Raw genomic sequence first — 12,355 nt, forward strand, 5'->3', positions numbered from 1 at the left:
TTCCACTTTCTATGTTAGAAACGCCAACATGTCCGTAGGGCATATTGGGTTACAAGTTTTATTTGCCTGAGGTCTAAATGTTGTAGTCCCGGGCGTCGGGCTAGCGGATTTCTTAACCCCTGAGCTTTATCTCAAGTTTACCTTAATCCCTAATCCAGAATTAAGAAAGACATTCTAATTATGTTTTCTTTAGATGTGAAATATTTGCAATAAGCCCTTACTCATTTTTGGCATGTTGATTTTCTAACACTTAAATTCTTTCAATATAGTAATAGAAATATAGATTTATTTTATACAAAACTATTCAAAAATATTGCTAAGGAAAAATACCTCGTTTTTCCTTGGTAATACAAGTACTACCACTATATATGCACCTGCAATCAAGAAATTTTGTTTAAAAAAGTACACAATGTTCTTTATAAAATCTGTTTTACGAGGGAACTGTATGACCTTCACTGTATTGTTAGTGAATTTTATTGGCATTCCATTCTTAAAATTACATTTTATAATATTGGACCCAGGATTTTGTTGGGTTTATTTACAGGTTTACATCTCTTTATAAATAAACTTATCAAAGATACCAGGATTGAAATTTTGTATTTGTGCCAGACGCGCGTTTCGTCTACAAAAGACTCATCAGTGACACTCGAATAAAATAAAAGTTAAAAAGGCCAAATCAAGTACGAAGTTTAAGACCATTGAGGACCAAAAATTCCTAAAAGTTTTGCCAAATACAGCTAAGATAATCTATTCCTGAGGTAGAAAAGCCGTAGTATTTCAAAAATTCAAAGTTATAATTATGACCATATCAATGATAATTTACATGTTTAACATTTTATATAATCTTTATTTGTAGATTCTTATCAGGCTAATTGACTGGTGGCAGATTGGGTAAAAATGTATATATAATATAAAGTGACATAAAGGCCATGAAGACAGACTGTACAATAACATGCTGAAAGTGCATGAGTTTGACGAAGGCCCACGTGTAATCCCTTACTGACAATTGCAGAACTCTGGCCAACAGATTTCACATTGGGTAACTAACATGTTTTTAGAGTTATGCCCCTTTACAAATGGAAAAATTGCTGAATTTTCATTTTTGTTCTCTTACTTTAGTTTGCCTCAACCAAATGTATGAAACTTATACACAATGTTTATTACCACAAAACACAGATCAAGTTTGAATTTTAGGGGTGTCAATATTACTGTTCTACAGTTATGCCCCTTAATAATGTATATGATATGCAAGCGGGACATCATCTGCATGATCTGTGTCACATGAAAACATTCCCCATTTATTTAATTATCACATATTTGGATTCGGCTTGTAAAAATACACCAGAAAATGAAATAAAAAAAGGGATTAACCGTCTTTTTTGAAACACGATATTTTGAAAATAACAATATAATATGCCAAAAATAAATAGAATTATATATAAGGGAAACTGATGAAATTTGGCAAGAATTTTTACATGGTCGTTATTCTATTTTATTAATCCACAAAGTTTTTACATGGTCATTATTCTATATTATTAATCCACAGAATTTTTTCAAACATTGGTCATGTTGGTATATGTATATGATTCAAAATAGATTCAAATGGATTGATGTAAAGGAAGTCCTTAGAAACCCTGAATGTTTTCAAGCTATATCCTATTGAATTTAACCTTTAGCTATATCTAGACATTGTATAGCGTATAAATTGTGCAAGGTGATGTCAATGTACACATCAGTAATATAAAGATAAAAAAAAATAGCTCTAAATTAAAGAATCAAGAGGCCAAAATTGTAATGTTTATCAATGCTAGCTTACATGAACCTGGGAGATTATATATATCATGGCTTATATTTTCTTCACTGTAAGCCAGTGCAAAGTTTTAAAGTTAATGAAGGGATGAAAACCAAATAATTGATTAATTACTTAATCTGTTGTTTGCACCCCTCCTTTTACACCCCAAAAACTTTTGGTGGACCAATTGTAAATTTGAGATTTATTTTCGATACCTTTAGAAGCGAAATCAAAATTTTATAGAACTTTAAAATCCTCTATTCATTTTTAGCTCACCTGGCCCAAAGGGCCAAGTGAGCTTTTCTCATCACTTGGCGTCCGTCGTCCGGCATCGTCTGTCGTCGTCGTCCGTCGTTAGCTTTTCCGAAAATCTTCTCCTCTGAAACTACTGGGTCAAATTACACCAAACTTGGCCATAATCATCATTGGGGTATCTAGTTTAAAAAATGTGTCCGGTGACCTGGCCAACCATCCAAGATGGCCGCCATGGCTAAAATAGAACATAGGGGTAAAATACAGTTTTTGGCTTATAACTCAAAAACAAAAGCATTTAGAGCAAATCTGACACGAGGTAAAATTGTTTATCAGGTCAAGATCTATCTGCCCTGAAATTTTCAGATGTTTTGGACAACCTGTTGTTGGGTTACTGCCCCTGATTTCATAATTTTAAGGAAATTTTGTTGTTTATGGTTATTATCTTGAATCTTATAATAGATAGAGATAAACTGTAAACAGCAATAATGTTCAGCAAAGTAAGATTTACAAATAAGTCAAGATGACCAAAATGGTCAGTTGACCCCTTTAGGAGTTATTGCCCTTTATAGTCAATTTCTAACCATTTTTCGTAAATCTTTGTAATCTTTTACAAAAATCTTCTCCTCTGAAACTACCTGGCCAAATAAATCCAAATTTGGCCACAATCATCTTTGGGGTAACAAGTTTGTAAAATGTGTCCGATGACCCGGCAATCCAACCAAGATGGCCGCCACGGCTAAAAATAGAACAAAGTGAAAATGCAGTTTTTGGCTTGTAACACAAAAATCAAAGCATTTAGAGCAAATCTGGATTAGATAGAGATAAACTGTAAACAGCAATAATGTACAGCAAAGTGATACCTTAAAATTAGTCAACATGACCAAAATGGTCAACTGACCCCCTAAGGAGTTATTGTCCTTTATAGTCAACTTTAAACAATTTTCATAAAATTTGTAAATTTTTACTAACATTTTCTACTAAAACTACTAGGCCAAGTTCATTATAGATAGAGATATTGTTAGCAGCAAGAATGTTCAGTAAAGTAAGATGTACAAACATATTACCATCACCAAAACACAAAGTTGTCATGAATCCATCTGCATCCTTTGTTTAATATTCACATAGACCAAGGTAAGCGACACAGGCTCTTTAGAGCCTCTAGTTTTTTAGCTCACCTTTCCTAAAAGGAAATGTGAGCTTTTCTCATCACTTGGCGTCCGTCGTCGTCGTCTGTCGTCATTAACAATTTTTCAAACATATTCACCTCTGAAACTACTGAATGGATTTGGATAAAACTTAGCGTGATTGTTCCTTAGATTATCCTGCACAAAGTTTGTGCTTCGATTTTTGATCCGTCAAAAAACATGGCCGCCATGGCTAAAAATAGAACATGGGGGTAAAATGCAGTTTTGGGCTTATATCTCAAAAACGAAAGCATTTAGAGCAAATCTGACATGGGGTAAAAATGTTTATTAGGTCAAGATCTATCAGCCCTGAAATGTTCTGATGAATCAAACAACCCATTGTTGGGTTGCTGCCACTTAATTGGTAATTTTAAGGAAATTTTGCCGTTTTTGGTCATCTTGAATATTATTATAGATAAAGATAAACTGTAAACAGCAAAAATGATCAGCAAAGTAAGATCTACAAAAAAGTTAATATGACCAAAATTGTCAATTGACCCCTTAAGGGGTTATTGTCCTTTAATTACAATTTTTCACAATTTGTTCATCATATTTGCTAACTTTAAAAAATCTTCTCCTCTAAAACTACTCAACCAAATTCAACTAAACTTCAACTAAATGATCAGTAGGGTGTATAAAATAAAGGTTGTCTTTTATTTTCTATTTCGTCAAAAAACATGGCCGTCATGGCTAAAAATAGAACACAGGGTAAAATGCTGTTTTTGGCTTATATCTCAAAAACTCCAGCATTTAGAGCAAATAAGACAAGAAGTTAAAGTATTTATTAGGTCAAGGTCTATCTGTCCTGAAATTTTCAGCCGAATTGGGTAACTGTTTTTTCAGGTATAATGCCCCTGAATTGATGATTTTAAAGAAATTTTGCAGTTTTTGGTTATTATCTTGAATATTATTATAGATACAGATAAACTGTTAATAGCAAAAATGTTAAACAAAGTAAGATCTACAAATAAGTCAATTTGACCAAAATTGTCAATTGACCCCTTAAGGAGTTATTGCCCTTTAAAGACTTTTTTTCACAATTTGTTCATCATGTTGACTTTACAAAATCTTCTCCTATGAAACTGCTGTATCAATTTCAGCCAAACTTATGCTAAATGAGTTTCAGAGTATCTAGTATAAATTTTATATTTTATTTCCTTGTATGTCAAGAATCATAGCTCCTATGGCTAAAATAGAACAAAGGAGAAAATGATTTTTTTTTTTGCTTTTGAAGAAAATAATACGATTGAAAGAACATGTATAAATTGAAAAGCCAAAATAATCATTGATGAGAGATTTAACCAACAAAATTAAGGTGAGTGATTCAGGCTCTTGAGAGCCTCTTGTTTCATGATATTTGCGCTTTGCCGCCTCTGATTTCCGATTCTTGATTTCCGATTCTTGACTTCCGAGCGATGACCTATCTTAAGATGCTTATCCATCTCATCCGGTCATTTAGTTTTCATTCTTGAGAAATAAATCTTTCAAATTAATAATTACCGTTTCCGGTGTACTGTTTCTATAACCTGATCAACAATCTCAGATCAATGGGAAAAAAATCACAGAATATGAATGAAACCCGGATCCCCATATCTATTTTTTTGTTTGATAATCGATCTGTCTTGATCATTGATGGAGTTTTACTAAAACATGTTGTTTTCGTCCGTTTATTTGATATTTATTATACTTTTGTGAATGGATTTTGGGGACTTTTTTATATGATTATATAAATCAACAAGTCAATGTCAAGCATCCTTTTTTTACTTGTCCACGGTGAACAGACACAAAAAATTTCTTGTCCGGTTGGTCAACTGTACAAGTCGGGCCAGTTGGGCATAGCATTTCCACACCCCTGAAACCATTATTTGTTCCACATGCACAGCTGAAAAATTGTGTTTTATTTTGAATGTGTTTTTACTGTAATGAAGTCAAATGTAGAACCCCCTTTATCAAACTTTAACAAAACAGAACAGATCAAACTTCCAATAATTTTCATGATTATGCTTATGATTTATAAAAAAAAAATCTTATTTCATGTTTTTTTGTTTCTTGTAGTTAAAAATATTTCTCTTCAAATTACAACTCTTGTGTACAAACATGATAAAATGTTGTGTTTTTTCTTTTACAGGATATAATGGCAAGTTGGGATAAGGTAAGATTTTCTTCTTTAAAGTCAATGGTCATGTTACCTATGTTGTCTATAAATTGTACATAAAGATACAGAAGTGTAGTATTCTCAGAGTCAGTGTCATGTGACCTATGTCATGTGACCTATGTCATGTGACCTATGTCATGTGACCTATGTCATTTGACCTATGTTGTCTATAAATTGTACATAAAGATACAGAAGTGTAGTATTCTCAGAGTCAGTCAGTGTCATGTGACCTATGTTGTCTATATAAGGTACATAAAGATACAGGAGTAGTATTCTCAGAGTCAGTCAGTGTCATGTGACCTATGTCATGTGACCTATGTCATGTGACCTGTGTTGTCTATAAATTGTACATAAAGATACAGAAGTGTAGTATTCTCAGAGTCAGTCAGAGTCATGTGACCTATGTTGTCTATATAAGGTACATAAAGATACAGGAGTAGTATTCTCAGAGTCAGTCAGTGTCATGTGACCTATGTCATGTGACCTGTGCTGTCTATAAATTGTACATAAAGATACAGGAGTGTAGTATTCTCAGAGTCAGTCAGAGGGAGAATAGGGGAAATTAAATTGACTACAGTGAACAGAATTTCAATATACAAAATTATCGCTATTTTACGAAATTTTCCTTTGATCTTACTAACTGATAATTTCCTTTCTCAGTACTGTAGAGTGGTACCAAAAATTATCGCTAGAAACTAAGGGCGCACATGCCATTGTCAATGAAATTGTGTTTTTCTTTTTCAAGATTTAAAAGCAAGTTGGAATAAGGTAAGATTTTCTTCTTAAAAATCAATGGTCATGTGACTTATGTTGTCTATAAAATGTACATAAAGTTACAGGCGTGCAGTATTCTCAGATTCAGTCAGTGTCATGTGACATATGTCATGTGACCTACATGTATATCGTCTATAAACTGTACATAAAGATACAGGCGTGCAGTATTTTCAGAGTCAGTTAGTGTCATGTGACCTATGTTGTCTATAAACTGTACATAAAAGATACAAGTGTGTTAAATAAGTATTCTAAGAGTCAGTCAGTGTCACATGACCTATGTCATGTGACCTATGTTTTCTATAAACTACATAAAGATACAGACGTGCAGTTTTCGTAGTCAGTCAGTGTCATGTGACCTATGTCATGTGGTCTTAGTCATATGACCTATGTCATATGATCTATGTCATGCGACCTATGTCATGTGACCTATGTTGTCTATAAACTGTACATAAAGATACAGGAGTGCAGTATTCTCAGGGGAGAACAGGAGAAATCAACATTACTACAGTGAACAGAATTCCAAAGGGAAATAACTAATTTTTTAAAACATTTTTAAAAGACATTGTATAAATGATAAATGACATTTTATGTTTTTTCTCTCCTTTCTTTGGTCAAATGTTGGTAAATTGTTTGAAGAATTTTCTGAATGTTATATGTATATATAATTTTATGAAGTGAACTCCTCTAATTAGATAGTAATCTATTTTTATTAAAGGATATATTTCATTACATTTAAAGTTGTTGGCATGGATAGAAAAGTTGCAGATCTATATTAGTTTGTGACGAATGAAAGAAAAAAATTGGACCTTTTAATTATATTTGATTATAATTTGACAATAGATATAACATTGTGTTACATCATATCTAATTTTAGAGAACTATTTTTAGTGATTAAATCATATCTAATGTTAGAGTACTATGTTCGACCATATTTCTGTTCAAAGGGAAATAACCTTAAACTTATTCAATGAACAAGTAATAGGTCGAGAACTCTAAATTTCCTGACGTCAGAATAAATTTGCATAGTAATTTCCAAAACACAAGGCCAAAATGGCCTTGAAAAACTGACCAATCGACTCAATGAACTACAATGCATTGTGGGCTACTACGAGTTTACTACAACTCGACATGCTCGAAAACACGTGGAATTAATGAAAAAACTGTCAACTAATATAGTGTCTGGGACTCTCAAAATAAATGTTTTTGTTCTGCGAATACGTTCATTGTAAGATATATAACATAATCTTCAATTTGCATGATTGAAAAAGTATTGCTTACGAGCTTCACTGTTCGACTTTAATTTCTTTCTCGCCTTGTAAAAGAAGTTAAACAGGTTTTTGTCGAGCCTGCAACTTTTGTTGCAGAAAGCTCGACATAAGGATAGTGATCCGGCGGCGGCGGCGTTAGCGAACTTCTTAAAAGCTTTATATTTTAGCAGGTGAAAGACCTGGATGCTTCATACTTTGTATGTATATGCCTCATGTTACGAAGTTTCCGTCAGTCACATGTCCAATGTCCTTGACCTCATTTTCATGGTTCAGTGACCACTTGAAAAAAAAGTTCAGATTTTTTGTAATGTTGAATTCTCTCTTATTATAAGTATTTGGTATGTGCGTACCTTGCAAGGTCCTCATGCCCATCAGACAGTTTTCACTTGACCTTGACCTCATTTCATGGATCAGTGAACAAGGTTAAGTTTTGGTGGTCAAGTCCATATTTCAGATACTATAAGCAATAGGGCTAGTATATTCGGTGTATGGAAGGACTGTAAGGTGCATATGTCTAACTGGCAGGTGTCATCTGACCTTGACCTCATTTTCATGGTTCAGTGGTTATAGTTAAGTTTTTGTGTTTTGGTCTGTTGTTCTCATACTTTATGCAATAGGTCTACTATATTTGTTGTATGGAATGATTGTAAGGTGTACATGTCTAGCGGCAAATGTCATCAGACCTTGACCTCATTTTCATGGTTCAGTGGTCAAGGTTAAGTTTTTGAGTTTTGGTCTTTTTATCTAATATTATATGCCAAAGGTCAACTATATTTGGTGTATGGAATTATTTTATGATCTATATGTCAGTCCAGCAGGTTTCATTTGACCATGACCACAATTTCACGGTTTATTGCACAATGTTTTTAGTTTTTGTGTTTTGGTCTATTTTTCTTAAACTATAAGTAATAGGTCAACTATATTTGTTGTATGGAAGCATTGTTAGCTGTACATGTCTGCCAGACATGGTTCATCTGACCTTGACCATATTTTCATGGTTCATTGGTCTTTGTTTAGCTATCTTGGTTAATGTTAAGTTGATGTGACAGTTGTAATAAAGCTTTATATTTAGGACTATCAACATAATATCAATGATTAGTAAAGAAGGCGAGACAATTTAGCGTGTGCACTCTTGTTTTCCATTGTTGTACCTGTGCAATAATTTCAAGACGTGAAACCGTGAAATTTCGTATGAAGTGATTACTGTCAAGTATGAAATGTAATCTCTTTAAAACATATATAATGTCATTCCAAAAACATTTCTGCCTCAAAAAACACAAAAACTGGCACAGAAACACTTCTATATGTACTGGATGTGTAAACTTTTTATCAGGATCTGAACATCATAATATTCAGTATGCTAAAAATAAGTGTTATTAAAGCTCGGACGGTAAATAGCTTAACATATTTTGTATAGTTTCATCACTCGATGCATAAAATTGAGAATGGAAATTCGGAATGTGTCAAAGAGACAACAACCCGACTATAGAACAGACAACAGCAGAGTCTGTCATAGGTATTTTTATCTTTCGGCTGCTGTCCTGTGCAATATCTCCGATTATATTAATCCTCTGGATCATAGTGGGTGCAATATTACCTATTAAGTTAGAAATACGACGATGAGGTATAAGGGCCAATTGCTATATCTCTCCATTCAATACACAATCTAGTAAAGTAAGCAATCATAGGTTCGTTGCTGAAAAGTAAGCTACAAAGGGACCAAAAATTATTTGTGTAAAATAACATAAAAAAAAACGGCCTTATTTTATATACAAAAATAGAAATTTTTATATCCAATGCATAAAAGAAATATAGTAGGTTTAGGTGTAAAGGTGCAATTTTCACAAAATATATCAAATTTCCAACGTTGTCGAACATAAACATGGATAACATCATTAATGATTTTATTAAGATTGACAAATGTTCGAGTCCGAGTCCTTTAAAAATTAAAAAAAAATCTTGTATCTCCATTTGAAAAAAAATCTTAGCAAAGACGAAAACCATATGAAACAACAGTTGTTTTCCACTACCGTCAGAGCAAAGGGAACAGTTTGAAAGTTCCAAATACTGAAATATGTCAAAAACCAATACTTTTTAGTAAACACTGTGATGTATGTAAATACTTTATAATGGAAACCCGAACTTCTGAGGGATGTTTATATACAAAAATAAGGAGATGGGGTATGATTGCCAAATGGGACAATTATCCACTTAAGCACAAATAAAGTGGATATAAGTAATGATAGGCAACTGTAACGCCTTCAACAATGAGAAAACCCCATACCGTATAGTCGGCTATTAATGGCCACGATTGATGATTTTACGCTATTGTCTCTTAAAGACAAATATATAAACACATTTTGTCCTCGATTTAAATTACTTTTTAAACATAAAAGTAGGTGCAATATATATTTTTAAACTCAAAAAGTTTAGTGACCCCATCAGCGTGATCAGATACTTGACAAACTCTTAGTCTTCGTCTTTTGTATGAACACAAAATTCATGGATCACACATTTCTCTTTAACTATCTATACGAAAGTTTCTGCACACATGAATATTAGCATCGGCTGTAATCGACGGCTAACTTTACACTTGTATGTTTGTCTGATGTGTAATTGTGTTTTTCACTGTTGTTTCGTTGCTGTCTGGTAGACAAATACATGAATTCTGCATGTCATCATCAAACACGTGAATATCTATATATCTGGTAAATCACACACTTTTTCTTCGCATTGAAAGAACTCTTCATTAATCTAAGCATGGAACCAATACTTTATATCACATACTATAAATGTGGATACAAAAAATTAAAAACTAAGCAAAATTGTTAATCCCGCATTGCACGACAAAATGTGTTGTATTTAAGTAAGTAGCACGTGTTCTTGGTTGATTGTAAACATGAAGTAGTCCATAATGCATTGTTGCTCATTAAGTGGATTGGTAAAAAAAAACAGGTAACAATAAATTGCGTCACACGTAAATAAACAATTACACGTGCGAGAACATAAGTATGCTAATTCATGCATTTCCATATAAGGTAGTGTTCCTGACCTGAGTAATGATAACATCAAAATTTCTTTTTGGCTTTTTTTTAAAGTCATGTGTGTTATGAAGGTAGATGTCACAGTTGTTATGTGGTAATTAATTTTTGCTGTACACGTGTGTTAATGTTTATTTTTTTACATGATCCTGTTTGTGTTTCAGATTTGCAAATATCATTTTCATTATTAATTAAAAATGTACTTTCAATAAATTTTAGGGAGGAAGCTTGATGGTTCGTGGCATTCCCTCTTAATTAAAAAATAATCACTTATAAATATTCAATCAGAATCCAAATTCAGAGCTGTTTTAAGCTTAAATGTTGTGTCCATACTTGTTCAACTGTTCAGGGTTGGACCTACATTGTATGCAGGAAAAAACAGTTTGCTGTCACTTGACAGCCTCTTGTTCTTATTGTTGAAGGCCGTACCGATGCCTATAATTGCTTACATCCACTTCATTTGAACTTAAGTGGATAGTTGTCTCATTGGTAATCATATCTCCTTATTTTAATAAATATACAATTATTTCATTTTCTTTTACATGATATAATGGCAAGTTGGGATAAGGTAAGTTTTTCTTCTTAAAAGTCATTGTCATGTGACCTATGTCATGTGTCCCATGTTGTCTATAAACTGTACATAAAGATACAGGTGTGTAGTATTCTCAGAGTCAGTCAGTGTCATGTGACCTATAAAATGTATGTCATGTGATCTATGTTGTCTACAAACTGTACATAAAGATACAGGTGTGCAGTATTCTCAGAGTCAGTCAGTGTCATGTGACCTATGTCATGTGACTTATGTTGTCTATAAAATGTACATTAAGATACAGGTGTGTAATATTCTCAGAGTCAGTCAGTGTCATGTGACTTATGTCATGTGACCTATGTTATAAAGATACAGGCGTGCAGTTTTCTCAGGGGGAGAACAGGAGAAATCAAAATGACTACAGTGAACAGAATTTCAATATACAAAATTCCAGTAGACAAAAAAAACGAAACGTAAGATATTGTAGGACATTAACAACTCTTTAAGTCGAAGAGAATCTGACAACGCCATAGAAAAAAATGAAAAACAATCAAAATTCAACAGTCTACATTAGTCATTTCAGGGCCTTTTATAGCTGACTATGCCATATGGGCTTTGATCATTGTTGAAGGCTGTACGGTGACCTATAGTTGTTATTTTCTGTGTCATTTGGTCTATTTTGTAGAATTGTCCCTTTTGCAATCATACCACATCTTCTTTTTATATTCAAAACATTACATAGAAAACTAAAGACAGAGCAACACAAACCTCAACAAAAACTTAGGCTGATCTCAAAACTGATGCATAATACAATTGTCTACAGACTTTTCTAAAAAAAAAATCTGAAATTATACACAACAATTTCACTCCTTCTTGGTAATCACTGTATTTGGTATAAACTGTTGAAACTGTAAAAATGTAGCTTGTTAAATTCAATTATTACATTAATGATACATTTGTATGTTCTAGAGGAAAATGTAAAAAAATTGTTTTGCTTACAGAAACTTCTTACAGCTGCAGAGAATGGGAATATAAAAGAGGTAGAATTATGTGTAAAGAACGGAGCTAACTTGGAATGTAGAACTGATGATTATGTAAGTGAAGAAAAATGTTTAACACATTAACAGATATTTATTATATAGTACACATAATGTGGATCATTTTAACATTTCCCTTGTTAGTGCTCAATGATTCACTGTACATGTGACCTAGCAATGACACTCTTATTCCCAACACCAACATGTGATAAAATAATGTCCCTCTTATACCATGTATACTACACACCAGCATGTGACATAACAATGTCCCTCTTATACCATGTATACCCCACACCAGCATGTGTTATAACAATGTCCCT

At 33.0% G+C, this 12,355-nt stretch overlaps 1 long non-coding RNA gene across 1 annotated transcript; it reads left to right on the plus strand.

The window, feature by feature from the left end:
* The first annotated feature begins 901 nt into the window (after positions 1 to 901).
* On the plus strand, positions 902 to 12,081 carry LOC134717461 (uncharacterized). Its single transcript, XR_010107320.1, has 3 exons — positions 902 to 1,039; positions 5,360 to 5,383; positions 12,000 to 12,081. It is a non-coding gene; the product is annotated as an uncharacterized LOC134717461 (long non-coding RNA).
* The last annotated feature ends 274 nt before the right edge of the window (positions 12,082 to 12,355 follow it).

Source organism: Mytilus trossulus, chromosome 5 (genome assembly GCF_036588685.1).
Source record: "Mytilus trossulus isolate FHL-02 chromosome 5, PNRI_Mtr1.1.1.hap1, whole genome shotgun sequence".
Taxonomy (NCBI): Eukaryota; Metazoa; Mollusca; class Bivalvia; order Mytilida; family Mytilidae; genus Mytilus; species Mytilus trossulus.